This window comes from Protopterus annectens, chromosome 5.part0 (assembly GCF_019279795.1).
Source record: "Protopterus annectens isolate FY-2018-M chromosome 5.part0, PAN1.0, whole genome shotgun sequence".
Classification (NCBI taxonomy): Eukaryota; Metazoa; Chordata; order Ceratodontiformes; family Protopteridae; genus Protopterus; species Protopterus annectens.
Genome location: NC_056735.1, coordinates 285,299,781 through 285,324,593, shown reverse-complemented (window position 1 = coordinate 285,324,593; position 24,813 = coordinate 285,299,781). Strand labels below are relative to the sequence as shown.

Genomic DNA, 24,813 nt, shown 5'->3' with positions numbered 1-24,813 from the left:
GTCCCGTATCCCCCTGTTTGATAAGTCAAACCACCACCATCCTGTACCTATTGTTACTATCCTACCTCCCCCTTCTAATGTCTTCACTTACATGCTGTTTCCTTCTAGTCATGTAACACCTTATTTGATCTCCTCTATGCAAGTTCCTACTAACTCTGTCAGATACCTATGGCATCAAGGTAAGCTTTCTCATTGTTCACTAGCACATGAAGATGCCCTGCAGAACTACATGCAAATCATGACAGCTATGGCTTCTACACATTATAGAAAATGCTAGAACATGCTCTTGGTCAGTGTCCTGCTTTCCATGGCTCTATTCCATTGCAATCCACCTCTCATTGCTGCACACTGTCTAACCTTAAATTTCACTTCTGGAAGTTTTCCTCCATTTTACTAAGGTCTCAGCTAACCCACAAAATGCTCTGGTTGGATGGTTTAATATATTACTAGCCATAGCTGCTATTTATTTTGTTTATTTATTTATTTATTTATATTTGTTTACCAGGGCAGTGCTCTAATCACAACGGACCATTTGCAGGCACAGCTTGGGTCAACAGGATCACATAACAAATGAACAAGAATCCTTGCAGCAGCATATCACATCTCCACTTCCACTGACTATTACTAAGTCAGCACTTTGATTTAAAAAACGCTGAACAACAAGAACTTAACACTCATAATGAAAGTGCTTATTTTGTATGCTAGCTTCAGTGTTTATACTGAGCAGGTACATCTGTGTGCATCCCTATTATGGGATTCTCAGCTTTCCTCATGAACACTTAAACATGACTTGCCATGAATGCTTTTTCTTTTATTTAGCATAGAGGGAAAGGCTTAAAAACTGTGTAATGTTATCTACTTCACAGGAGGAAATTATCTACTGAAATTACATCAAGTAAGACTTTAAAAATAAAACTGAAAATGGTACTAGGTGTCTGTCAAACTGGAATAGTGACACATGATCAGTTACCATCTCAGCCAATGGAAGAGTCAGACGGAAGAGGACCATGGTAAGTAGCTCATGCTGGCTCACCCAGCCACAGAGGAGGTACATGGTAGTTTGTGCCATCTAACTGCTCCTGTGTAAGTCAAGACCTGAATGTTCACAATGGCTGTAGTGCTTAGAGGGTGTGGGTGGGGGAACATGCAGGTATCATGTGAAAAAGATAGGATGCCCCTGTGGTGACACAGGTGCCCACATCAGCCACTGGGAGGTTAGGTCCATACAAAGAGACAATGGCTGCATGTATGGCTCTCAAGAAAAGGAAAGGGTGAAGGAGGGCCAATCAACAGTGGACTTAATAGTCACATGACAGTAAAAAAAATGAAATACAATTAAATTTAATTTACCATTTCAGTATTTCTGAATAGCCATGTTTTTTTTTTTCATTATTTCACAAGTTAATTCTTGCAATTATTTACTTTTTTTTACTTAAAACTAGGGCTCTGATGTACTCAGTAATGCAAAAAAATACTAAAGTTTTGGCATACAGCAATGTTACCGTGCTATGGATGAATGTACTTAAAACTTTCTGTGCAGTAAAATTAACTAAATTCTGGAAAATGTAGTCTGAAAACTCTGTATTATATGAACACGTTATATGGAAGTTCAAACACATGTTTTAAATCTGACGGTTTATACCTCTCAAAACTTTTTGCTGAATATATTTAGGAAACTATTTGACACAAAAGAATTTTACCATTATGTTGTCAAAATACTTCAGGCTTCATAGTATTAAAAGTCAGACATTAACTAACTACATCTAGAAAAAAATATAATATCAATAATACAATCCACAAATGTGTACTGTATTGGAAAAATGTCATGACTAGGCTGACAGTCATATTTAACTTTGTAACAACCCACACTTCAACATGACATTATGACAGTATTATGTACACCCCTTCTAGTATTGTTGCTATATTTTTGTGTTTCATAAGCTATACTGCTTTGCATCACATTTTCATATTTTGCACTAGTTAAAAATGTTTGTGTTTTATAAATCAAGTTACTGACAACCCAGATTATATTACAAGTCACATTCTTATAATTAATACTTATCACATAGGTGCAGCATCAAAACAGATTTGCAACATACATTACAAACAGTAAGTATACAAACAACACTCAGCACTTTCCCTATAACACACCCACTCCTTTTAATAGCATTCTTCTTAGCCAAAGAAAAGCAAAACATGAGAAGCCAGAAACCATGCTGCATTTAACAGTGCCTAAACAAAGTATGGAAATATGGATACGTGCCATCATGTCAGACATCCAAAAGGGAAAAAATAAGGCTATATCCAGCATTTGCTACACGTCTTCAGGTCAATAACATCCCTGAAAACTGTAAAATTAAATGCAGAACTCCTTTAGAATAATCCTCACTAACAATATGTTTTGCATTAAGCCGAAGCAATTACATTCCCTCATTTGCAAAAAAGAAAGCACAGTAAAAAATCTATACCATCAGAAAAGCTGAACAAATAATTCAAACACTACACGTCTGTATAGTGTCAAAACCCATAACCTTTTACCTTACAACTCACTTTAAATGAGAGAACATTACAAAAAAGGTTACACTCCCACAGTACATAAAAGCTGCCTAAAATCAATAAAAAATGTATGCTGACTACAGTGCTTTCTACTTTGAACTTTTACTATTTATCATTCCAAATCATGCCGTCATCAATATCTGCAAAACGGCATGAGTCATTATCAGCAAAAAGCAACACAATTATGGAAAAAAGTCTGAGAAAAAGGGAAGATGCTGCAGTCACAACATCTCCCATAACAAACACTGCTAAATGACTATGAAAGAAAGAGCCAAAAGCAAACCGCTTGCAGTAAGAAGCACATTATGTTGATGGGAAACGTCCTGACTGAGATCACTGTTGCAGTATTCCAAGCAAATGGGTTTTCACCACTGACATCCGGTCAGGGTACCAAAGCTTAAACGTTTCCTAGAGCATATATCTGACGTATGACCTCAGCTTGAGTGGGCCCACTTTGTAATCTCAAAATACTGAAATCCCAAATTTTAGTATTTCGAGAGCGCAATCACAAAAGCACAGAATCCCGTAACCACACAAAAATTTTGTCAGCAGGATATAAATACCCCCTACCACTTTAAGAGGGCGTACAGTGTACAAACAGAACAATGGCTACAGCAACATATTCCCCACCAGGAAGTGTCAGAACCATGTATGAAACCATACTGTCACAAAAATGGAATAAAGTCCTTATAATTAAAGGGTATGTGTTCCACTTGGAGCAAACAGCAAATGTAAAGAAGTACTGGTGCTGCAAGTGGAAGTCGGCTCTGAAGTGCAAAGGTAGGCTGATTACATTAACTGTACCTACCGGTGAGCAGCTTAATAAATCTGTGTGCCATAATCATGCTGGTGACCCGTCAGAGCTGGAAAAGTACAATTTGTGTAGTGAACTAAAGCACAGGGCTGAAGTTTCTAGAGATTCACCCTGTTTGTTAGTGGAAGACACATTAGCTTCCATGTCAATGGATTTAGTTCCTGATCTGCCCACTATATGAGCTTTACTTCAGCAAGTGCGAAGAGTATGGAGAAAGCAAACAGCTGTATCAAGCAACCCACACTTGACTCTCCACACCCTGAACATCCAAGACTACCCTATTAAAACAGGCACCTTTCTGGAGAAGAGAGTAGTAGATATCAACAGGGACAATACCATAACAGTTTTCAACACTGCAAACAACCTATTCGATCTAAGCCATGACACCATCTGGCTAATGGATAGAACATTCTTTTATAAGGGGGTGATATGTAGGCAACTGCATAGCATTCATGGCCTGGTGAAGTATGGGGGATATACTAAATCTGTCCCCTTAATGTACTATCTAATGAGCAAAAAGTCATTGAAGGTCTATAATGCAATGTGGGATTGTGTCTTCCATCTGCTGTCAGAGCAAGTATTCGAGACCACATTAAAGTACGTCTTATGCGGCTTTAAAATAGTTGCAGTCAAAAGTATACATTTGAATATCAATCGTGTAAAGTCTAAAGGCTGCCTATTCCATTTCGACAGAAATGTATGGAGGAAAGTCAAACAGCTGGGCTTATCCTCTTTATATAATACTGACATGGCCTTCCAATTAGCTGTTTAATCGCTAATAGCATTAGCTTTCTTGCAAGAAGGTGAACTGTTACCCGCTTTCCAGACACTAAAGGGGACATTTCCTGCAGAGGGTGGGTAACTTGTTAAATACTTTGGCGATTGGTATGTGTTGGGGAGGAAAAGGAAGTTTGCTACCCAGACTACTCCACTTTGTAGATTCCCCCCTTATTTCCTATATCATTTTGGAACATTCGGTCTACATGGGTAAAACTAACTGTAAATTAAAAAAATAGGATATTGCAACATTTATCTGCAATACGTACAGGTAACATCTATAATGCTTTATATCAGCATGTAAGTGAACATAATGAGCATACCTTTGAATTTATGGTGTTACTGATTGTTAAGCTTCAGGACAGGGGGTGCTATAGGCAATTTAAAAGAATACTATGAAAGTAAATGGATTATAGAGATGTGTGCACATAACGTTCCTATTAAATAATCGAAGACGCATTCTTTCAAATGCGTCTTGATCTAACTTGAAAGCTCGAAAAGGCAAAATAGCATATAAGCAAATGTTTTCCCTGGGAAAGAAATCGCTTGGCCGCTTCCATTACTTTGCAGTTTTCATGATTGTAGTGCATTCTAAGCAGGAGTGGTGAGGGTCCAAATTTATGTAATGTTTTACAATTTTTTTTTGTTTTGTTTTGTTTTGTGGAACAGTGATTTTATTCCCTTGGGAAAAATTGCTATTCTAAGCATTTGAGATTGTAAGCTTTCGCTTACATGGGTTCGATAAATCATCGTTTGCATTTTTAAGCATTCCATGATTTAACATAGACCCGTGCACAGAGAGCACCTGGGATGAATGGGGTTATTCCCATTAAACCTGCCCTCAAGATGAGGAGGGCCTAATACTGACTGTGATTGGCTACATTGTGTTTTAAATTTGATTCAGTTTATTAGTGAATTGTCTGATGAAGGGTACTTCACCAGAAAGCTCTTATGTTGAGTGTTTAATAAATAACTGGTATTTTATAGCGTGGTGGTTCGTATTTTGTTCTTATTCTCTACACCTGTTCTGGTTGCTGAATTTGAACCTTTTGCTCTAGGTCTTATTTTGGCTTTTTGAAGAGTGCTGCACATGTAATGGCTATGTCAGCTACGGAAACGGCAGTGGAAGGATCGTTAAAATTCTTTTGTGTGCTCACTACTTGCAGGTATGGTACCATTAGATCGGTACATTGTCACAGAGTGTGGATATGCAATGGTGGAGGAGGAAAACAGCAAAACAAATGTCACATACAGCTGTTTTGAGATTTTGAGTTTTCAGTGTTTTGAGGTTCGACTTACTGATACTTCAGGATTCTGTGCTTTTGTGATTGTGGTCTTGAAATACTGAAATTCCAGATTTCAGTATTTTGAGATTACAAAAATTGACCCATATGAGTATACAGGTGGATCTATGAGTGTAAGCCCCCAGACTATCTCGCTACTAGCCTGAATGCAGGTCTCACACCCATCAGTCTGATTTTCACTTGGTTGGTGGTACCATTAGCTTTTCAAATTCCGATAAGTGCCCCATTGGGGAACCTTCCTTTTATATGCAAAATGGTTTGCAGTATTTGTTTTAGATGTCATTACAAGAGGTGAGTGTGAGTGTGGTAGGCAGATTTCCTACAAAGATATACATACCCAATGTTTCTTTTGCCTAGGTGGAGAACATGACTATAAGGCCTGTTCCATTTGCAGGTCTTTTGTACCCAAGACTTTGTGTTCCCATCTGTCTTCTCTCAACATCTTGGAAACCCAGCAACTGAAGTTTTTGGCCCACTCCAAGATGGCAGATACTGCCACACCAGTCGCATCTCCACCTCACAAAAAAAGTTAAAAAGACCTAGGAATGATAGTCAGTCTGCCCAATCTGACTCTGATGTAGAGAACTGGTGGTATGTCCAACTCTACTTCAGGCACATAATACCACAAACCAGCTGGAGGTTGGTATGGCATCAGAGGATCACATGTGCAAAAAGACTCTTGCTAGTGGGAAGGGGGATCTGCAAATCATTATTTCAGTGCAGATTTTAATTAGAGACAAATTGATTGAGGTACACCAGGGGTCAGAGCCTCCCTGCTTGACACAAGCAGATGTTTACACCAAAGAAAAAGCAATAAAAGTCTAAGCAGGTTTCTTCACCTCTTCCTTCCAGGGAGGAGTAGACGGAATTTTCTCAAGGACTGCTCAAGGCAATTATGGTCCTTAAACTTGCTTCTTTTACTGCTCCTCCTCCTACTACTACTACTCCTCAGAACATTACTGTTGACTCTTCCTCCTCTGAAGAGGAAGATGCCTAGGATTCTGATGAGTATTCATTAGTTTACCTCTCTGAAATTCACTCTCCTGGTCAGATCCCTTCAGATGATGAAGGCTCTAGTTCTCCTGATTCATCTGCTGAAGAAGTATCCTTTGGGGAGACAATTTTAAACATAATGAGACATTTTAAGGGGAATCTAGGCAAATTTCTCATGTCCAAAAGAGATAATACAACCTCCTGGAAGTAGGCATCCCTGGCCCTGTCACTGTACTCTGTATCATACAGGCTGCTGAGAGATTACCTGTGCCTGAACTGCAGAGCAGTCTCTGACCCTGCCCTGATGGAAATGCTTTACATCTGCAAATCAAATGGAACAAGATTCACTCAGTCCAGGGATCTCAACCTAGCCTGTGACATTAACAGAACATGTAGGAGAGACAGCTATGTCTCCCAGAGATTGCTGCCCCTCTGGAATAAGCTCTTACTTCATGTGAATCAGTGTTCCTCAATGACCCTATTTATGCGCAGCCTGACAATTGGATGGGTAACCGTAAATTCACCCCAGGGGTGGCACCTATGTCCCTCATGCACAAAGGTAGTCGGTGTTGATCATAGAATTGCTCTGTAAACAACGACCATCTAACTATGGTCAATTAGGGTATACAGTTTTTTTACATGGCTAAGCTTGTAAATTCCCTAGGGCCATTAGCCTAGTAACCTCCTATGAACCTATGAACTTATGAATCTGCCCCTTTTGCTGTCCCTCCAGTCCTGGATGCCTTTTTTGATGCATTTGAATGGACCTCCTCAGCTCCTGCTTCACAGCCTCCTGCTCCCAAAAGGCCGGACATATTTTACAAAATACCAGAACAACTTAAGTTCTTGTAATAAGGATCCTGTGGCTGAACCATCTGCTGTGTCTCTCTCTCTCTCGACAAACCTTCTAAGTTGCTCCCTAATGCAACACCATTCCTTCACACAAGGACAGCAGGGCTATGGATAGGTGGGGAAACAAGGTCTATACTTCCTCTACTATGGCCTTCAGGGCTACAGGCCATCAGACCCAAATGACAAATATCTGCTGTCCATTACTGACAGTATGAACAAGGTAGTGAGCAATTCATAGGGCACAGAGTTTAAGTAACAAATTCTGTCCCTGGTTAATCATGCCACTCAGGTAGCCAGACACAGTATAAAATGTAGCTATCATCCTGTGAAGGCCTCTTCCAGAGCAGCTGCTACTAGTACAGTTATCTGCAGATATGCATTGTTAAGCAACCAACCTATGCTAGAGGATTTCAAAACCAAGCTCATTGATTCACTTTTAGACACAAATCTTTTGTTTGGCCTTCAGCCAGTCAATTTATTTACAGGAACAAGGTAAAGCTATGAAAGACTGAAGCTAGACTATGCTTGACTCTGTACTAAGATACCAGAGAAACTACCCTGCCAAACCCATTTTTTTTGTTAGAAGGGAATCCAGACAGCTTCAGAAACATGGAAAGGTGCCTAGGAAGAGATTTCCAGAAAAAAACTGAGAGAGACCATAGATCTGGGTGACATTCATTCTCAATAACTATCTTCCAAGTTCCCTCCTCCTCTCCCTCAGTCCTACGCTACCCCCTTTCAAAAAGGCTCTCTCAATCCATTTCAAGCTGGAAAAAGACTACCACAGACCCACAAACAAGTGGGTACTATCCATCATAAAACATGGTTATGCTATGTCTCAGGAGGAACTTCCTCTCTTGAACAGTATCTCCCCTCCACCCCACAATCAGCTAAAGCTTCTTCCTCCTGTTCTTCAAGAACTACAGGCTCAAGGCATGGTAGAAAGTACAGTTGTGTACACCTACCATAAATGTAGATGTTCGAGTGTCTTCACTGTTGCAGTCATAACTGTAGGGTGCTCCTGCCGGCAGGCAGCCCGAGGTCGGCCAGAATCCCAAAGTCTGGGTCCGGCATCGGCTGCACAATCCAGTACCCTGACGTCAGTACGCTCTGGTACATAACCCTCAGCCGACGCCATCTTCTCCAGCCTTTCTTGCCCTAGATGTCAGAAGTCCCCAATAGATCACAAATGAATCCCACTAGGAAACACAAATACACCACAAAAGAGAGAAACAGAGGGGATAGGAGGGAGGGAAATACCGACTGCAACAGTGAAGACACTCGAACATCTACATTTATGGTAGGTGTACACAACTGTACTATGTTCATCGTGTTTCACTGTTGCAGTCATAACTGTAGGGTGGAATCCCAAAGCAGTGAAAAAAGGGGGGAGGTTTAGACAGAAGAAGGGGCAGCAAGAAGACCCTGCAAAACAGCAGAGGCAAAGCCTGCCCTGGTCTTAGAATACAAAGGGAGATTGTAGTGCTTGGAAAAAGTATGCACAGAACTCCAAGTGGCAGCTTCCAAGATATCCTTGGTAGGAACTCCCCTGAGAAAAGCTGTAGAAGTAGCAGCTGCTCTAGTAGAATGACTTCTCACAATACCTGGAAAGTGTTTCCAATGATGAGTGTAACAAAACCTTATTCCATAAGAAATCCATTTGGAAATAGTCTGTTTGGAAATAGCCTTTCCAAGAGAACTGGAGGCAAAAGAAACAAACAATTGGTTAGATTTTCTGAACTCTTTAGTCTTGTCCAAATAAAATCGTAACTGTCTGTGCACGTCCAAGGAGTGCAAAATCCTTTCCCCTTTATTCTGAGGATTAGGAAAGAAGGTAGGAAGGTGAATAGTTTGATTCAAAGCCACTTTCGAAATTACCTTAGGCATGAAAGTAGGATTGGTCCTCAAGGATACTCTGTCCTGGTGGAAAATAAGGTATGGTTCCACAGCCATGAGATCTGGCCAACCGAAAGCCCTTGGCAAGGTATGAAAGTGGAATTTGTAGCCTTTTAAAATCACGTCCAATACCCATTTGTCCTGGGTAATATGAGTCCAATTTCTGTAAAAAAGAGAAAGTTTTCCTCCGAGAGGGGCATCCAGGTAAAGAGGTCCTGTAGCCCAACCGAGAGAGTCATTGAGTTTGCTTTCTTTGAGATTGGGATCTGTCTTCTCCCCTTCTAGGTGAAGAAGCAGTCCATTGTCTCGATCTGTAGGAGGCCTGAGCTTGGCCACGACCTCTGGAGCGTCTATATCTTCCCCTTTGAGGCCTGTCAGACGGGAAAGGACCAATTTTGGAGGGCCAATTCCTGGAAAATCTAGGAGGCTGAACTTGCAAGAAATCTTTCACAGTTTGCATAGATTTTGCCTTTTCTTCCATCTTTTAATAACCTCCTCAGCCTTAGATCCAAAAGAACATCATGCTGAACAGGGGCATCTAATAATTTAGCCTTAACCTGTTCAGGTAAACTTTGTTCACGAAGCCAAGCATGTCTCCTGATAACAGTACCAGAGGCTGCGGCCCTGCAAGAAGCATCCAAAGCATCAAAACCACAATGCAAGCTATGTTTGTTCAGTTGTTCAGTTGCATGCAATACATCCTGTAGTTCCTTATCTTCTGCACATGCAGGAAGAGAGGCAAGCTTTTGCTTTAAAACAGACAAAAGAAATTGCTGATACTTAAACATATGAAACTGGCAATTTAAAGCCCTAACAGAAAGGGTAGCAGAAGTATATACGCTTTTGCCCCACCTGTCTAAGGCACGAGAATCCTTCTCAGAGGGAATAGGATTCTTAGAAGTAGCAACTTTAGCAGCCTTAGAACCCTGAGATATAGTTTCAGGATCTGCAGAAGGATTCTTAAACAAAAACAAATGAGACTCAGGAACCCTATAAAACCTATCAGGCTTAGAGGGAGCAGGAGGCATGGAATCAGGATTCAAATTAGCCTCGGAAAAAGCATCATCTACAATGTCAAGAACAGGAGGTATAGCCAAAGGCCTATGTTGAGGAAGAAGAAGGAATTCTCTAAGCCTCTTCTTGGAAGCAGAATAATCCTGACCTTCCCAATGAAAATGTTCCCTCATCTCATGTAAGGTTTCCCCAAAAGAAAAATCTTCAGGCGGAGAAGCAGAGGGCAAGGAGTCCTCAGCATCTGAATCCTCATAAGGAGGAAAAGAATATTCCTGATCAGAGGAAGAGACAGAAGATATAGAAGCCTGGTCACAGGAATCCACAGGAACATCCTGTCGAGGCCTTTTCTCAGGGGGGGGGGTGAGAACCCCTAATCATAGAAAGCAAATCTTCAGCCATCCTTAACAATTGCTTCTGTGTCCTGGGAGTAGATTCAGAAGTAGCTTGAGCTTTGGACTTAACAGGAGTCTTTGTCTTTGCCTTTGCTTTTGAAATGGTGATGTGAGTAGACCTGAATACCCCCTCAGAAGCCGGTACCTGCACAGCGGTTCCGGACCCATCCGAGGGAGCGACGTCAGAAGGTCCTGCAGCAGATAAAATAGAAGGCCTTGATGGCTCCCCATGGAAGTCCGTATCGGCCATCGGTTCAGAAGTGGCGGACGACAGGGGCTGCAAAAGCGCCTCACTGACGACAGCCGAACCGGACGCCGGCTCCAGCTGCAACGAGTCCTGTTTGGACCTCGGAGGCCTGTCCTTGTCTTTGCGCTTCTTTTGAATTCTGGTAGTATCCGATGACATTCTATAATTGAAGCGTCTGCCAAAATAATTCAGAGCCCAGTCGTACTTGCGTTTGATAGTACGAGAATTAAACCTGGCACAGAACCAACAACAAGAAACGTTGTGGTCAGGGCCTAAGCAAGGTAGACAGTAAGAGTGGAAATCTTTATGAGGTACTTGTTTCCCACACGTAATACAATTATTAACTTTTTCTGACATCGGAGGAACAAGAAAAAGATTCCCCAACGGGGTACTTACCTTTGAGAAGAGAAGTAAGAACTTCGGACCGACAACAACCAAAAACGCTGTTCGAAAATCGCCAACCAATGACTTGCGAGCTGCTTTCCACCGCACGGCAAGAAAGACTGGAGAAGATGGCGTCGGCTGAGGGTTATGTACCAGAGCGTACTGATGTCAGGGTACTGGATTGTACAGCCGACGCCAGACCCAGACTTTGGGATTCTGGCCAACCTCGGGCTGCCTGTCGGCAGGAGCACCCTACAGTTATGACTGCAACAGTGAAACACGATGAACATCCAGTGACTCTTCATTTTCTGGGAAGGGGTTTTTACTCAAGATTGATTTGTTCCCAAGAAAGGAAGGGCAATGGAGACCTATATTAGATCTCTCTTTGTTGAGCATATTTCTCAAAGTTCCAGCTTCCAAAATGCTCTTCCTCAAGACCCTGTTACCCTTATTCTCTCACAGTCATTTCTTGTCTCTCTGGATCTGACAGATGCCTACTTGGACATTACTATTCTCCCTTATTGCAGGAAATTCCCAAGATTCTATATTAGCTCTCCTCACTTTCAGTTTACTGCTTCGCCTTTTGGACTTTCCACAGCTCCCAGAGTATTCACAAAGTGTTAAGTGCCAGTTACAGCCTTTTGCAGGACTCAGGAAATTCAGATTTTTCTATATTTGGATGATCTACTGATCCAGACCTTTTTGTCCCAGATTTTACTGCAATGCCTCCAGTTCACTCTCAACCTTCTCCTGCAGCTGGGTTTCACAGTCAACTACAAAAAATATTTATTCCAGCCCACTCAGGACCTAGTTTTCTTGGGGTGCAGAACGTGCACTAAAACATTGTAGGCCTAGGTACACTAGGAAAATGTGCAAAGCCTTACAGTTTACTTCTGTTCCCTAACCTCCCTCAATGTATCCTCTGCCAAGGAGATTCTAAGGCCATTGGGATTCATGGCAGCAGCCATTGCAATGCTCCCTTTAGTCAGGCTGTATACGAGAAAAATTCATTGGTACCTGAAAACTCTATGGTCCCAATACTTTCACCCACTAGACACAAAGATTCCCCTCATACTTTGTCTCAAAATGGAGATTTTATGGTGGATGGCCCAGGTGAACCTCAGTCCAAGGCTATCTTTAAAGCACAAACTCCAAATTAAGAAATATACACAGATGCCTCAGATGAGGCTTGGGGCACTTGGGCAGGTAACCACAAAGTCCAGGGTCTGTGGCAGCCCAAACTCAGAAAAGAAACCTGAAAGAGATGAGGGCTCTCATCCACACTGTTCAGGTTTTCTCATACCTCAGGAAATCAGGTCCTCTTTGAGTTTTCACAGAGAACACTACTGTCATATGGTGCATAAACAAGCAAGGAGGAATTAGATCATATGAACTAAGCAGACATCCTCAGTCTGCTTGGGTACTAGCTTCCCAGACGAACATGTCCCTTCAGGCAGTGCACATCCCATCACAGGACAACATTCTGAAAGATTCACTAAGCAAGTCCATTAAGGACTCCCACGAATGGATCCTAAACAGGCAGGTCTTCTTAGATACACTTCAAAAGGGGGGAACACCACAGATAGATTTACTTGCCTCAGAGAGCACCAAGCAGCTCCCCTTTTTTGCACAGGGCAGATACATTCTCTTTTTAGTGGACAGGGAGGTTACTTTACACTTTCCCTCCATTTTCTCTAATACCAAAAGTATTAGTAAAGATCCAGAAAGAAAAAAAAAATCTACTGGTGACTCCTTTTTGGGAAAGGGAGCATTGGTTCCCCCTTTGCTTCCATTTTGCCAGAGACAATCATCACAAGCTACGCCACAAAGTGAACGTTATCACACAGCAGGAGGGACCACTGCTTTATCCCAACCTGTCTTCCCTAAACTTAAGGTATGGATAATAGGATTCTGATCCTTTCATGTACTAGATTTCTGAGGACATGCTTTGGGTTCTCCAGGAGGCAAAGATAACCACCACTAGGAAATCCTACATAGCCAAGTTGAAAAGATTTTCTATATGGTGACATACAAACAATCAGGGACACACAAAATCAGAGGTTCCTCACATCTTAACTTACTTGCGTCAGCTCATGAATACAGGTCTGGCATACTCCTCCATCAAAGTCCGCCTGTGAGACATCTCTGCCTATCTACCCCTCAGTCCACCTGTTACTTCCAGGCATGAGGTCAAATGATTCCTGAAAGGGGTTCTCCATCTAAGACCACAGAGGAAACCTGTATCCCCACCTTGGGACCTCAATTTCCTTATAGAAAAGCTCACTCTGCCTTAATATGAGCCAGATGTATCTTCTACTCTCAAATTCTGCACCTGGAAAATTATCTTGTTGCTGGCTGTCATGTCTGTTAGGACAGTGTCAGAACTATAGTTCCATCTTTTCTTATATTTCACAAGGACAGGGTGTCCCTGAGGGTTAACCCCTCGTTCATGCTAAAGTGGTGAATGACATGTCTCTCAACCAGACTATCAACCTGCCCACTTTCTTTCCCAACCCACTGAACAGGGATGAGAGACTCATACATTCCCCAGATGTGGATAGACTGCTGGGATTTTATTTGGATAAGATCAAATTTATTTGTAAGTCAGACCAGCTATTTGTCTCTTTCATGGACTCTAGAGCTGGGCCAGCCAATATCTAAACAAATCATTTCGAGCTCGCTCTAAGTCGATTTCCTTTTGTAACTTACACCATGGCAAACCTTGGTTTTTATGCCCTCAAGCTTACTCTACCAGGGCAGTGGTCTCCTTTGGGGTCTTCTACAATGGGGTGGATGACTGGACAATCCTAGAGGCTACCACCTGTTCTTCTGTGCACACTTTCACCAAACACTGCAGAGTTGATGCTTTTTCAAGATCCAGAGCTGCCTTTGCTAGGTCAGTCCTCTCTGGACTCTTTGACAATTCTCCCCACTCTTAACCATCCTTCCTTCTGTACCCTTGAGCTCTGGAAACCAATCATCTGTTTGGAATACTGCATCAGTAATCTCAATCAGGACATAGTACAGATGTGTAAGAACTTACCATAACTGCAGGTGCCCTGCTGATCACCGTTGTAGTATTCCATCCCACCCTCCTTCTCCCTTAAGGTACTGTCTCTCTCTCTCTCTCTCTCTCTTTCTGCCCTGTCTGATAGGCATTAGGACTGAGGTGGCTTCTCTCACCTCCTGCTTGGAACATCCTTGCTGTCCACTCTCTCTCAGATGTCTTTAGACTGGTGGCTTGGAGATAGTCTGAGGATTTACGCTCATACATCCACATATATACCACTAAACTTGTGAGCTGAGGTCATATGTCAGACATATGCTCTAGGGAAGGTTTAAGCTTTGGTACCCTTTCCAAATGTCAGCAGTGAAAACCCATCTGTTTGGAATATTGCAAAAGTGATTAGTAGAACATCTAGTGTTATTTTAAGTTCTTACATACCTGTACTACATGATGTACAGCAAGGTTATAGTCTTAGACATGCCATATCACATCACAACTACACAAACAACAAAATCTCACAGCCAGCATACAGTCCTTGACATGCAATATCACAAGAAACCACACAGCCAACAGATCTCTCGAAAGGCTAGCAAGCGACATCTGCATGCAGAAAACAAAGGACATAATAAAACTACTAAAAAAAGGCCCCAAGATGTACAAATAACCTTAATGATACTCTGTCAGCAAATTAATGCAGTCCAGCATACAAAAGCAAAAGTGATATGCTACAATTCAGAGTCAAAAAGCTCAAAATTAGTGAGAAAGAAAAAAAACTTACAGTATGCAATAAATCATTATATCTAATATGCTCAAAGTTTACTTTTACCTCAGAATACATCTCGTAATATAAATGTGGACAAATCTGCAAAATAAAGAATTTTAAAGAAATACAGTATCTAAATTGCCATTCCAATATTCTGTGCTGTACATATCATTAGAAAATGGGATGATGGGAACTATAATTTTATTTATTTATTTATTTACATTTGTTGACCGAGAGTGTCCGACTGGACATAGGTCCATTTTCAGCGGAGGCCCGGGGAGAAAAGCTCCACAGTTAAAATATACAGACAGTTACATTGGATTTACATAGCGATTAACAATTTAACATAGCAATTAATTACAAACATAGTTACAGATGAATAACAGGTCGAGTCTACTAGAGAACAAAAACTCTCCAAGAGGGTATTAATGTGCAGGTAGAGTTCTATATCAAATCACCAGCTTCACGACAGTATCTTAAGCCACTGTAAAGCGTACATGGACTGAAAGCTACAGGCTGCCATGTTGATTTTGCTCACTAAACAGTACCTGTTTAGCAACCTTCATTTAAAAAAAATAAAAGTAATGAATGTAACTATAATAAGCAGTTACAAGGAAGTGCCATTTTTACTTCTCCCTCAACAATATTTAAAAAAGCTACATTTAGTAAGAGTGGGAAAAATGGGTATGACAAATCTAGGACGACCATGTGTGTGTTTGTGTGTGTGTGTGTGTGTGTGTGTGTATATATATATATATATATATATATATATATATATATATATATATATATATATCAAAGGGTGAATGGGTCAGTGTGCCTGTGGATGCATATGAGTGAGGGAAGGGTGTCTTATTGATTGCTTATCTGTGTACACACGAGGATGTCTCTGAGTCTGTGCAAATCTGTGTGTGAGTGTGTGTGTGTGTGTGTGTGTGTGTGTGTGTGTGTGTGTGTGTGTGTGTGTGTGTGTGTGTATGTGCACGTGCATGTGTGTGTGTGTGTGTGTGTGTGTGTGTGTGTGTGTGTGTGTGTGTGTGTGTGTGTGTGTATGTGCACGTGCATGTGTGTGTGTGTGTGTGTGTGTGTGTGTGTCTGCCAATGTGTGTGCGTGTGTATGTGTGTGTGCCTGGAAGTGCCTGAGGTGTAACTAAAGGGGTTCCTGCATCAGTTAGATGCATGTGGCACAGCACTTTTCGGCAGTAATTACAAGAGATTTAGAAACATGCAAATTAGCCAATAATGAGATCTTCTTCATCATTGCTAAACATGTCTCTGATTCACATTTTACTTGATTCTACATACTGCACCTTCTGGTGGTTGCAGTTTACATGAGTGTAGGGATTACTTTTAATTCCAACCCACATGTACCGCTTTTGACTTCTTCTTCTTTCGGCTTTTCCCAGTTAGGGGTCGCCATAGCAGATCACCTGATCTCTCATGATTGGCAGTGGAGTTTTTACAGTGTCAAGTTGCCAGCCCAGCGCCCAACCTTCCACAGAAGGCACACACACACACACACACACAAACGCACTCACACCTATGGCCAATTTAGAGTGTCCAATCCACCTACAGCATGTCTTTAAGGATGTGGGAGGAAACCGAAGCACCCGGAGGAAACCCACACAACCACAGGGAGAACATGCAGACTCTGCACAGAAGGCACCCCAGCCAAGGATTGAACCGGAGAACCTCTTGCTGTGAGGTAGCAACATTAACCATAGCACCACCGTGGCCGCCCTTCATGTACCACTTTTGACATCGCTTACTTAATATTCAAGGGGTTCCTGCACCAATTTGATGGATTAAGAAACAGCACTTTTTGGTAGCAATTATGAAGGATTCAGAGACACACAAATTAGCTAATAATGCTAAACATGTCTCTGAGTCACATTTTACGTGATTGCATATACTACACCTTGTGGCAGCTACAGTTTATATGAGTGCATTAATTCTTAATTCCAGCCCACATGTACCACTTTTACACCTTTTACTTTACATTCTCAGTGTTTTTCTTCTTTATATTTTCATTTTCTCGTGTATTTTATATTTACACTTGCAGAGTACACTAATGACAGAGTAACATGCAAAGCTAGTGGCGGACTATGACAAACTCAGGTTCATTTTAATTAAGCATATATTCATTCTGTGAGGCATGCAGTTTTTAAAAATTAGCATTTCAAATGTTTTTGAATGTGATATACTACATAGCCTGTAAAACTATTTTTACCAATGGGATATGCAAAGTAGGTGAATGGGAAAAACATCTGGTCATATCCTGAAATTACATGCAGCCAAAATATGTGTTTGTTAAATATTACTTACAGTACATGTTCATAAATGTGCTGCATAGTAATAAATTACAGGAGGTGTATCTCCAAAAATTCTAATATACATTAAAACAACTTCTAAAACATTCTGAGATGATGTAAGATAAAGAGGTACCTTCGTACAAACCAACTAACAAAAATGTCTGAACAGGTCCAGGAATTCAGAAGGACTTAGCAAGATGTAGAAGCCTTAACTCAGGTTTCTGCTCTCCATAAGCCTTTTTAAATTGAACAACTGCTCAACAGTTGAAATTTTCCCCACATAGGGGCCTCACCATGCATGATGCTGTATGCTAATGCTAACTAGCTTTGATCTCTCCTTGGAAATATCCACAACTCCCACATCACTTGACTGAGCAATCCACAGAATCCTTTGGAAGTGTAGGATGAAAAAGTAACCTCCATACACAGTGGTGACCCTCACAGTCCTATGGGAGTATTCACAGTACAGCTAGGTTCAACAAATACATGGGGTGGGGTGTAAGTTAGCCTGTGTGTGTATGTGTGTGTGTGTGTGTGTGTGTGTGTGTGTGTGTGTGTGTGTGTGTGTGTACGTCTGTAGGAGCATGAAAAAGGTTGCATGAATGTGGGTGTGTGTGTGTGCGTGTGTATGTGTATGTGCCTGTATGTTTGCCTGGGCAGTCGCAACAGCGGGGTTAGGTAGGGAATCATTAGTCTGTGTGTGCATGAGTGTGTGTGCGTGTGTGTGTGTGTGTGTGTGTGTGTGTGTGTGTGTGTGTGTGTGTGTGTGTGTGTGTGTGTGTGTGTGTGTATGTGCCTGTGTGTTTGCCTGGGCAGTCGCAATAGCAGGGTTAGGTAGGGAATCATTAGTTTGTATGTGCATATGTGTGTATGTGTGTGTGTGTGTGTGTGTGTGTGTGTGTGTGTGTGTGTGTGTGTGTGTGTGTGTGTGTGTGTGTGTGTGTGTGTGTGTTTGTGTATGCAACTGTAAGGCTGAATGTTTCTATGAGTATGCTCTAGCCTTGCAGAGGCTTGTTTCTTGATGCGTGATTTTGTGTGTGTGTGTGTGCTTGTCCATGGGGTTGTGTGGGTGTGAATATATAGGGGTGCCTTTGCAAACATAATGCATAGGCTGCTACGGAGAAGACCATAGCAGTCATGTCTGACACTGCAGTGCTCGATTTAGACATATTACAATCAGACAATAATGCAGCGGTGGTGCTGTGGTAGCGTTGTCACCTCACAGTAAGACGCCAGTTCGATTCTCAGCTACAGCGTCTTCTGCGTGGCGACGTGCGTGAATGGGTGTACCTTCGTTGAAGGTTGTGTGTCAGGGCTGGCAACTCGGCATGTAAAAATCAACTACCAATCATTAGCGGACCGGAGTTCCGCTGTGGCAACCCCTAACTGGGAAAAGCCGAAAGGCACAACAACAATCAAACAATAATGAAGTTTTACGCACTATACCTGCCTCTGAATCACATTTTCTCACCATTGTGCTAACTGTCCACTCCGTACTGGGTAATTAATGGAAGAGGTGTGCAGTTTAGTGAATCTTATATAGGTTTCCTACTACTTTATGGTCTAGCATGTTTTTGACAAGTTAAAACATAATTATACATAAGGTGTCAGGGTAAATAGTAATTCAGGTGAAAACTATAAATCACTCTGTCAACTGTTTCTAACTACTCAGGTAAGAGATTTCTGCGATGTTGAATCCATAAGCAGTTCATCATTTCAGATCCGGGTTCATCCTGGATATTTAAAGTCTTCTTCACAAACTATTTCCAAAATGATTTTAAAGTAACCAACCAAATATATAACATTAATAAAAAAACAAATTTCAACCAAAACAATGCTTTCTGATAAAAAAAACACACCTAGTACCTCAGCAATGACTGCCTTCTACAGGAAATAGTAACAACAAAACTAAATACATAGTACAACACACCAGTCGATGCATACAAGCAAATCAATGGATGACATTATTCCAATTTATCTCATGATTCCTCCTACAAGGATATAATATATTACACAGCGCAGTAGAAAAAGTCCTTGTATCTAAGCACGTTTTGTACATCACATTCAATTATGTCTACTTTACTGTAACAAGCAACATCTTCCCTTACACTGGTATAATCAGAACAACAGTATCAAAAATGCTGTGCCTAACAGTTCGCAGCAAAATTATTCTTTATATCCCTGCAATGTACTTTCAGTTTTTTCAATCTTGTAGCAAGCTGTCTTTTTGTTTCCACAGAACAATGTAATTCCATACTCATACATGTTTCATGCAAACATCTGATCTCTCAAAAAATGTTGCTTGGCTCATACAGTTTCATTTTATAACTGAATATATATATATATATATATATATATATACATATATATATATATATATATATATATATACATATATATATATATATATATATATATATATATATATATATATATATATGTATATATATAGTTCACAAAATATAACCTAGAACTTACTACAGTATACATACTTGTGTTGAAATGTATTATCACCTAAGGTGAACATGTTATACAGGTTAACCTTGGGGCAACAAAGTGACTGCACTGTACAGACAACTATAATGACCCCTTTACTAAAAGAAGAAACAAACCTATTAGGAATGGCATTATTACAGTTTTAATCTGAAATAATATAGATCACAACTTCCTAATAGCTTGAATAAATTCACATTAGACTCCATAACTGACGATAATTAATCTGGATCATTATAATTCACCTTCACATCATCATCACTGTGACAAATAATAAAGTAGGACCCACATCTATTTTTAATGCAGGCTCCCCAGTAAGCTTTCCTGTGCTGCTCATCTTTCGATCAAAGCCTGTAACATCCTTCAGAAGTAAGCGGTATAGACAGCATCAACAATTCAAAACAGCAACTCTCAAAAAATCACAAAAGGCATAACATTAAGAAGTAAATAAGTGTGCAGTGTACAGCTATTTAATGTCTCATTAAAAAACAGTATGAGCACAAACAGTGCCTCCCCAGGGAAGTTAGGAGTGTGAAGCTTGAAGTCCCATAAAGCATTCTCCACCTGCATCAAACACAGACAGTACATGAAAAACCAGAAAAACATGAAAAAATAGAAAATAAAAAAATAATTAAATTGCAATCATTTTATTGAACAGGACTGCATGTACACTACTATTAAAAAACCTGCAGGCAGGCTCAAAACTGTGACATTGCCTGCCTACCCAAGCAGTGCTAAGCTCCACCTTCCAGGCTTCTGCTGCAACAAAGGTTTTCTGCCTTAGAAGTTGCACACACTGTATGATGTAGCCTTATTTACTTCCTAATGTTATGCCTTTTGTGTTTTTTGAGAGTTGCTGATGGGAACTGTCGACACTTTTCTGTATGATTAACTTCCGATTAAAGATGCATGCTTCGATCAAAAGTAAGAAAGCCACTTTCCCGATGTCATTTATGGCAAATACCTTGTCTAAAAATAATTCAAGTAGATGTTTAGGCTCTTCCAAAATCTGACCATTGGCTGCAATTTCTTTGGGCAAGAAAGAAATCTACATATTATAGGTTCATGCGTAAGTACTTGGCTAGCTGCCCTTGTGGGCCATTTTAAGTCTAGCCATTTTCCCTTTTTCTGCTCACAATAACCTATCCCATATAGTTAAAGATTCACCTTACCAATTCAATGGTCAATAATTATATATATTGTCCCAATGAGAATAACTGGGATCATACCATACATATATATAATTTGAGGGGACCCATGCATGGGAAAAAGCATTTAGGAGCTGCCTCGTCCATTAGTAGTACTGAGGGTACTCCTGGGGTAAATATTCTGTTTTCCATCCATAGATCTAAGTTGATCTTGAAAATAGACAGGTATGAACTTTGTTTTATGTGCTTGGGGAGTCTGTTCCACAGCAGTGGTATCCTCTGCGAACTATACCTGTCACTCTAAACTAGTCTACTAATGCTGCAGTAGAGGTTTAGATCCCTAGGCAGAGCATTTCTGATGCCATTTGACTTGTTGATGTGCAGTAAATCCATCAGTAATGGATCTGAAGATGTCTTGCATGCCAGAAACAGGTTATATCTTAGCAGTCTGTAGGCTGCTTACTACAGTGACAGGGCTTTGAGTTGGTCCAGGTAAGACATATTTTTAGGCCTTGTACCCTTAGTTGGTCCATGTAAGACATATTTTTAGGCCTTGAACCCTTTAAGTAAGGTATCTCTGTGGGCATTCCAATTGTTGCATGCGTCTGGACAGATATATACCAAAGGGGACATTATATTCAATGACTGGCCTAATGAAGGCTTGGTAAAGTGGAACAATGACATCCCGAGATCTAGGCACAATCCCTTTGTTTATAAGCTGTGCAATACAGGAATTTTACAACAATAGACGCATGTTGGTCAAACGTTTGGTCACTGTCTACATATGTTCCCAACTCCCGAGCAACTGGGTTAACTCTTTGGGGCTTACTGTCAATGTGGTATGTCCCTGGGATAGATGACTTCCCAAAGGATAGTTTCAGACCATGATTTTGACCCCAGTTATTTATTTGAGACAAACCTTCCTGCAGGATGGCTAAGTCATTTGAGGATTCAATGACCACTCCTAGCTCATAGTCATCTGCAAATTTAGTTGGCCAGAGCCATATTGTAAAGATCATAAACTTGTTAAGTGACAGCTTGTATTACAGAAATGCATTAACACTAGATTGCTTCCTATATAATCTAGATGGCAATGGAAGAGAGGTGGTTCCAGTTAACAAAACTTCCAAAAAGTTAACAAATTCTTCTGTAAACATATAAAAACTTCATGTTACAGACAGGAATTGGACATTTTCATTCACAGTATGAATAATTCATTTTTTTGGAAACTTACATTTATTTCAGATATTATGATTTCTTTATTAGCTGCTGAAGTATAGATCAATAAAAGAAAAAGTTTAAAATAAAATAATATATAAATCAGCTCATACTAATCTAATTCTTTCTCTGTGTGCTAACAGTAAATGTCCAGATTATATAAAAACAATAATGTGCTAATGGGAAAATTTGTGAGACTTTCATGCCTTATTGTTGAGGAAGATGTATTTTGTACTGAGACTAATAGTTTAGTCAATATGTTTACAAGTAGTAGTTATAAACCTGAATGGTTTAAAAATGTAGCAAGAAGATGTAGATGAGTACAGACATATATGTTATCAACCTGTATTGTTAAATGATACAAATTCCATACTTTCACTGCTTAGAACTGAGTCATGGCCTTAAACTCAATGCAAAAAAATGTATTATCATCCCTTTCAGTAAGGGCAATATTCCTGCAAACTACTACATCAGTAGCAACACCTTAGGTACGCACTCAGTGGTGACAGACCTGGGCACCCAGGTTGATAGCAGCCTTACCTTTGACCACCATGTTTCCACAGTGGTAAGAAAGGCATTCTATGTTGCTCATCTCATAAGTAAGGGCATTGCCTCCAGAAAAAAAGAAGCTATAACCTCCCTGTACTCTTCCCTCATCAGGCCAATAATTGAGTACAATGCTCCTTTTGGTATGTACCTTTCCAAGCACCTGCAGCAATTGGAGAAACCACAAAGGTTCCTCACAAGGAAAATTCAAGGTCTTCAGCATCTGTCCTATGTGGATCATCTGAAATAAATGTCACTTTATTCTGTTTCATACAGACTACTCACAGGCAAGCTCTGCCTTGCATACAAGGCAATCTCTGACCCTGCTTTATTAGAAATGCTGCATCTCTGTAAGTCAAATGGTACATGGGTTACTCGCTCTAAAGATCTTAACCTGGTATGTGACATTAATAGAACCTGCTGGAGGGATAGATTTGTGTCCCAAAAGTTACCATACCTTTGGAACACACTCCCACTTCATGTCAAACAGAGCACCTCATTGGTCCTCTTCAAACACAATCTGGATGATTGGATGGGTAACTGTAAATTAACACCAGACGTTCCACCTGTGTCCCTCCTGGGCAAGGACAAAAGGTGCTGATCGTGGAAATAATGGCAGAACTTGGCTAGGCTTGAAAGGCCCTAGGGCCATTAGCCTAGTAACTTCCTGTGATCCTTTGATCCTATGATTACTTTATCTGTATCAGAAAAATCCCATATACTTTGAATTCCTTTGTCATTAGTAAAAGTAATAATAATAATTGGTACACTTTAAAGGGAAATGAGGAACTTGGTGAAATCCTGGGTAATAATCTAAGATCTGTAAATCTAAGGGCAAGTAATCCGAGGAATATATTGAAATTTGATACACCTGAAAAGGTATTTACTTAAATTAGCAAATCTTGGGGCACCTGTCATTATGTTTCATGTAGTATTGTAAATATATTGACTATGGCCCTATTTTGAGCCTTAAGCATTTAAATCGGATGATTGCTATAAGAAGTCGTTATGACTGCAACACTAGTGGGGCAGTCCGTGCAGTGAGATGTAATAGATGTGACGGCTGTGGCAAGTTCTACATGGGAAAGATGAAACAGATGCTGTCACAACATATCTGTGATCATGCATATGCTATTATATCTAAACAAGACACCAACGCATTGTAAATATATTCAAATAGCTGCATAAAACTAAACATTTCTTACTTGGAACCAAAATGGAGTACCACTGACAGTTTATTAAAGTGCAAAGGAATAACATGGTAAATTACATTTAGGAATGCCTGCCCTGACCCCCTGATCTCTGTGATTGTATCAGTGTAAAAATACTTTAAATATAAGCAATTTTTATTGGATATCCATTAAAAGTTTGATGGTTTTATCGTACTACTTATATTGATTGCATGCATGCAGTGATTAGCTGACTATATCTTAGCAAGATGTGCAAAAGGTCCACATTTTATATGTTTTAATGTTCTGAAGAAGACTCTGGTGTACTGAGTCAAGAGCACTCAACTAAGATTAAATTACTGTCTTATGTCTTCAGCAGAGATTTAGGTTTTATTTTGGTTCATTTTTTCCTCTTTTGTCTGCTTGGACTAGCTTTTGTTTGTTCACTTGTAAACTGGAATAACGTCATTATTTATTCCATTAAGTAACAGCTTGCACTTGGGCTGTTGACGTAGTGTGATAAGGTCTGGACTAAGATCCAGGTTATCTGAGTTTGATTAGCTGCACAGGCAGGCAGAATGGGTGTGCCCATCTTGCATAGTTGATCCTTGCTGGAGGCCATGAGTGACTGTTGTCACAAGGAAGTGTCTGGGCTTTGGCTGTGTTGTACAGGAAAGGCTTGGAAAAGTTGATGTGAACCCCTTGCATGCCCTCTTCTTGGACCCCACAAGTGTCCACAGGGCCTGGGATTAAGCCTTAAGGAAAAACACTCTTGCAGCTCTATTGCATTGCTTCAGATTACCTCCACCTCCTTAATGACCCCAAACATGGTCAAAGTCAATCTAGAGGAGGTTAAGTCAAGTTCAGTAAACCTGGTGGATGAGGAAAAGTATTTAAGTTGATGGCCAGCTGTGCAGGAGACAAAAAA

General features: G+C 40.5%; 1 protein-coding gene across 7 annotated transcripts in view; it reads right to left on the bottom strand.

Moving 5' to 3' along the window:
- SH3KBP1 (SH3 domain containing kinase binding protein 1) overlaps window positions 1-24,813 on the bottom strand; it is a 1,961,420-nt gene that overhangs the window by 797,390 nt on the left and 1,139,217 nt on the right. The gene's annotated exons all lie outside the window — the stretch shown is intronic.